Source organism: Sciurus carolinensis, chromosome 7 (assembly GCF_902686445.1).
Source record: "Sciurus carolinensis chromosome 7, mSciCar1.2, whole genome shotgun sequence".
NCBI classification, from domain to species: Eukaryota; Metazoa; Chordata; class Mammalia; order Rodentia; family Sciuridae; genus Sciurus; species Sciurus carolinensis.
In genome coordinates, this window is record NC_062219.1 from 39,765,481 (window position 1) to 39,771,480 (window position 6,000).

The window sequence follows — 6,000 nt, forward strand, 5'->3', positions numbered from 1 at the left end:
GCTGCATCAGAAATGGGCTAAAGTGGTGCTTCTTTCCCCCATTCAAAATTAAAAATCATTCTTCGGGGTCATTAGTTCACAGAACTTTTGTACTCAGGACACACTTTTGAAACAAAAATATTGTTGGAATTGTTGAACAATCAAAAGCCTCAAAACAAATAAGGAAAATTTACAATAAAAACATTCATGCTTATAACAATGAAGTTTAGAAACATCCATAATCACATTGTTAATTCGATTGCTTTGCTGAACTGTGCCTTTGAGAAAAAAAATTTTTACTGCTCTAATTTGTCTTATGCTTAAAAAGCAAATTTATTGCCTATCTCTGTAAACATGTGATTTTCTTTTAACACTATTTGTACATGACAATATATTTAGCTTTAGCCCAATTTGCCATTACTCACTTGTGTTCACACTGTAATATTGTACAGGTGCATTTGTAAGAGAAATGATTTTTCACACTATAGAGTTTGACAGAACTCCACAAAGCACTTTGAAGTTTCCAGAATATTTTTAGTAACACAATGGGACACAGCATGTTATAACTGAGAAATGTTCATCTAAACCCTAGTCTGATTATGCCCATTTCTTTTCTCCAAATTTATGCTTTTTTACCTTATCTAAACTCCCCATTATTCTGCATCGTTTAAATTTTTCCAGGCATGTAGTGAACATTCTCATTTTGGAGGATTACTCCATTTCCCCTTTTGGTTGCTATTGAGCAGTTAACCTTATTAATTCTCCTTTTTCTAAATCCACTACCAATGATTGCTTTCCTCTGGGTTCACTCTAACTTTTGGAATTGGTCTGTCATAGAAGAAGAAAAGAAATTAAGATAGCCTTAGACCTAGTCTCTTAGAATAGGAGCATAGAAACAGAGCATTTGGGGTTTGCTCTGTTCTTCCACTCTTTACACAGTTTACACATCAGACCATCAGAATAGTTCTGGAGGGCATGCCGAGGCCTCTGCAGAGGTTCAGAGACACAGGGCTTAGTGTTTAGGAGCCTCCCAAGACATGAACATGACCCATCACGACAATGGAACCACTCTGCGGTATAAATATGTTTTTTGCAGTATCTGGACTCTAAACCTTTTGCTCAAGCAGGGCATATTGTACCTTGCTAGCACTTTCTAGCAAGGGAATAACAGTGTGAACAGTTTGAGGTCTGGATGATGGCCAACCTTCAACCTTTTTAAAACTGCCAAAGAGCTCACTGTGTTTGCAGAATTGTCTGTGTGGACACGCATTTCCATTAGACTGGAGGACCTCCAGGTGTTTGCTTAAGGAAGTCATTGAAATTCAATGCAAAATAAGAGCAGCTTTCCAGGAGAAGAAATTCAACAGTAAGAATCTTGGAAGCACAAGATTTGAAGATATACTATTAAGATGTTCAATATGTGATTGTCATATAAGTAATTAAAATAAGTTTAACTTTTAAAATACAAATTCTTTTGCATTTTGAAATATGGGTCTCTTTGCTTAGGGTTTATAACATAACATATAAAGCAATTTTTAAGTTCAGGCAAAAAATAAAAATAAAGTTCAATGAGGATAGAATACCATTATATTATTTCTCAAGAACTTGCTCAACATACAAGTTTCCCTTGAGAATTTATAAGCAATATACTGTCACATAGGAAAATCAAGAAAGTTAATTTTAGGGAAATATAAGAAAAACTCATGAAAGAATAATACTAATTTTTAAAAAATTATTTTTACTCTACATGGAATTAGGTGTTACTTACAAAATAAGACCCTATATAAAAATTTAATAAAGAATAATTTAAGTGACACATTAGAAAGTCAGACTAAATTAAAAGACTAAATGAATGCAATGCTTTGAATGTGTCCCTCAAAGTTCATGTGTTGGAAACTTAAGGCGAGACCTTGAAGAGCTTAGACTACATTACTTGCCTTCAGGTATTCTGTTATTGCAGCACAAAATGAACTAAGAAGGCAAGTAAATAGATAAAAAACCATGCTGAATAATTGCTAAGTCAAATGTTTACAACTCACTAAGAAAAACATTCATGGAGTGAAAACCTACAATTATCTATCTAGTGTCCTCATTTCATAGATGAGGAAATTGAGGTCAAAATTGGGTAAGACATTTGCTTTCTGTCACATAGCTGGCATGACTGAAGTGACTTCTTGACTCTAGATCTAATGGTAAGTAAATGGAACAATATATAAGTATACATTAAAAATAGATTCTTTAAACATTAATGTTTAAAAAAGTTATAAATTTGCATCATTTTAATTTGAAAACACATAATTTTTACATGCACAGTTACTGTAATTAACTCCCAGTAGCACCCTAATCAATACATTCATGTCTATGTGGCATAGACATGAATGTATAGATGAGTGTGATAAAGATTATAAATACTGATGATAATACGGGGAAAACTTAGAAAAGAGTTTTACTGGTGTAACTAAAATGACAGGTTTCATTTTAAAACATTGGTTTTGCATATTAAATTCCAAAAAAGGTACCATTTCATTTATACTGAAACTGAGACTATGATAGCCCAGTAAGAAATATGAGTTTATTTTTCTTTTGAAGGTGTTTTAGGACAGAATCAGGGGTGTTTTTGGAAAGAAAATAGGTGTTTAGCAAAAGACACATAGGTACAGGAATGAAAGAAAGAACACCCCAAAACTTTCATTCCTCTTTTGTAATCTAAGGAAGGAACGAAGTTATCAGAGCAACATTAGATCAGGTCCTGCTGTTGCTCAGAGCTGTTCAATGGCTTTGTAAGGTCAAGTAAAACAAAATGTCCTCCCATGTCTGTGAGATGGCCTGACCCCTCTACAATATCTTCTCTCCTCCTCCACCATGGACTCCACCATAATTTTCTCCCGGGGTCATTTCCTCCTTGGAGTCCAACTACTGCCCTTTTTGCCATTCTAGTGCTCTTCCCAGACATAAGCATGGCTAATACTGCATCCTACTAAGGTCTCTGAGTTGTTGCCCTATAGTTGTTGTCTCCTGTTTACACCACACTCCCACACTCTGTCACTCTAATGTCTTTGTCCTGTTTTATTTCCCTTCCCAGGACTTTTCACTATCTGGAATTATGTTATCTATTGGTTGTCCCATGAGAATGTAACCTCTCTGAGGACTGAACCTAAGCTTTATGAAAACATATATGCTTTTAGTTATATAAGAATCAAAATATTTCTTTTTGCATTTACTGCATTTACTCCACATTAAAAATGTTTTCCAGCATTGCTTCACTTAATCTTCATAATAACCTCACATACACACACACACACACACACACACAAATACTATTACCATCGTTTGCTGTTGGGGAAACCAAAACTTAACATTAATTTAATTAACATTAAAAAGTGTTCCTTAAGTTACACAGGTATGGAATATCTAGAAGAGAATTCAAAATTGAATATTTTTGGCTTTAGATCCTGAACCCAAAATAATGTAAAGGAAATGGAATTTCAAGGTAGGTAAGTGACCAAACTACTCATAAAGTGAACTAAAGCAGAAGGTAGGTATCATAACTCTCAGGAACACAGGAACTTTCACGGAGCATTCAAAAATAGAAGTTCATTGGATTAGACAGAGGGGAATGAAGGGAACAGAGGAGGGAATGGGAATAGGAAAGACAGCGCACTGGAATCAGACATAACTATCCTTTGTTCATATATGAACACGTGACCAGTGAAACTCCACATCATGTAAAACCACAAGAATGGGATCCTAATTAGAATGAGTTATACTCCATATATGTATAATATGCCAAAATACACTCTACTATCAGGTACACTTTAAAACAATGAAAAAAAAGCAAAGAAGTTAAAAATGTAATACATTGTCAAAGATAAGCAGAACTGAACAAGAGTAATCTCTTTCAAAATATAGGCTTAATTGGTGCAGAAATTGTCCAAACTATTATCAAGTCAATCATATCATGCTTAAATATAAAGGGCTGAATTCTTAAAAGGGGACAATGTTTTAAAACTCTTCTTGCCCTGACTTCCTGCTCCTTTAAGTTGATTTCTAATATGTAAAAGAAATCTTCTCTATCAAATATTTCTGGAGTGAATTTTTTCTTCTTCCCTTGGGTCATATACATTCATCCTTCTCTCAACCTATATGTAGTTTCTAATTTTTCTGTCCAAAGTTTCCTTCCTATGTTCAATATTTTTATGGAGTTGAAAGGTCTTTGTTTTCTCATCATAACTCCTTTTATGGATTTCCTTGTTGTACATATTTGTAGTGGCAGTAAAGAGGCTCTGATTTCTAACTAATTCTTCCCTTTTCATAAACCCCGAAGTTTAAGAGCTGACTAGAAGGTCTAGAGAATTTTTCCTGTCTTTTAAGTAGCCAGGAGATTGCTAACTGGCTTCTGGAGTGAAGATATTTTCTTGATTATCTCTCTGGGATCCTCAAGTAGAACCAAGTACATCTTCACAGGATTAGGTCCTAGCAATACAAACTGTAGCCTCAAATACAAAGTCATCAAACTGAAGGACTGGCATGGAGGTTGAACACCCTTGGGGTGAATCAGCCTGGTAAAGCTGGTCTCTCTCAGTCAGTCTTCTGTTTAAATGAGCAGATTATGAACTAGTTCTTCTACATAAAACACAACTGATTTATTTGCCTCTTGTTGCTTACATAGAAAATCAAGAGTGTATATCCTGGAAATTAATGCCCTATCTGAGGTACAGGTGGCAAGAATACAAGTAACACTAAATGTTGCTGAAGATGTGGGGAAAAGGGTGCATTCAGACATTATTGTTGGGACTGCAAATTAGTGCAACCACTCTGGAAAGCAATACAGAGATTCCTTAAAAAACTAGAAATGGAACTGCCATTTGACCTAGTTACCCCACTCCTCAGTATATATCCAAAGGAGTTAAAATCAGCATACTACAATGACACAGTCATATCAATGTTTATTCCAGCACAATTCATAATTGACAAGTATGGAACCAACAGATGAATAGATAAACAAATTGTAGTATATATACACATTGGAATATTGCTTAGTCATAAAGAAGAATGACTTTATGACCTTTACCAGTAAATGGATAGATGTGGAGACTATCATGCTAAGTGAAATAAGTCAATTCCCCAAAACCAAAAGTTGAATGTTTTCTCTGATATGCAGATGCTAACCCACAATAAGAGTGGGGAGGGAAAGAAGAGAAGTTCAGTGGATTAGACAAAGAAGAATGAAGGGAAGGGAGTGGGGGATAAGAATAGGAGAGTCAGTGGAATGATTCCGGCATACATCACACTGAATCTCACCATCCTGTACATCCACAAGACTGGGGTTCCAATTAGAATAAGATATATTCCATCCTTGTGTAAACATATCAAAATAGATTCTACTATCAGTATAATAAAAAGTCAACTACAAAAAAGAAAATCAATAGTGTAGACTGGCTCAAATTAAGTTTGGTGATCAAGCTTCTTATGGAATTAGCAAAATAATTTATGTATAGTATTGGCCCAAACATGCTCTCTGGGGCTTTTGAAGAGATGATGCAGTGATTAAGAGGGGGAGCCCTGGATCTAGACCATGCAGGCACATGCTAACCACAAATATTTCTTTTGGTAGGGCACAGAGTAATCTTGTCTTTAAAATCTCTAATGAAATCCCTAAAAGCATGGAATATAATTAAATTCAGAGTTTTTCAGGTGATGGAGGTTGTCTGTATGAATAAATATGTGGTTCAATGGGGCCAGCTTAAAAATTCCTTGGTCGTCTCGTCTGTTTGCTCTTGCCACTCATAGTGCATTAAAATGGTCCAGTTAAATCAGACTGTCAAAATGGTGAGGTCCCCTGTTTGATTTACTCATGCCACATAAACCCACGCAGACGGTTATGAAAGCCACGTTTGAGAAAATCTCCCATTTGTGAAAACATATTGGGTCACATTAAGAAGGGATTAAATGAATTCCTTTTTCAAAAAGTTTTTGGTAGGTAGAAAGGAATGTTGAGGTGACGCCTGGGTAATGGCAGGG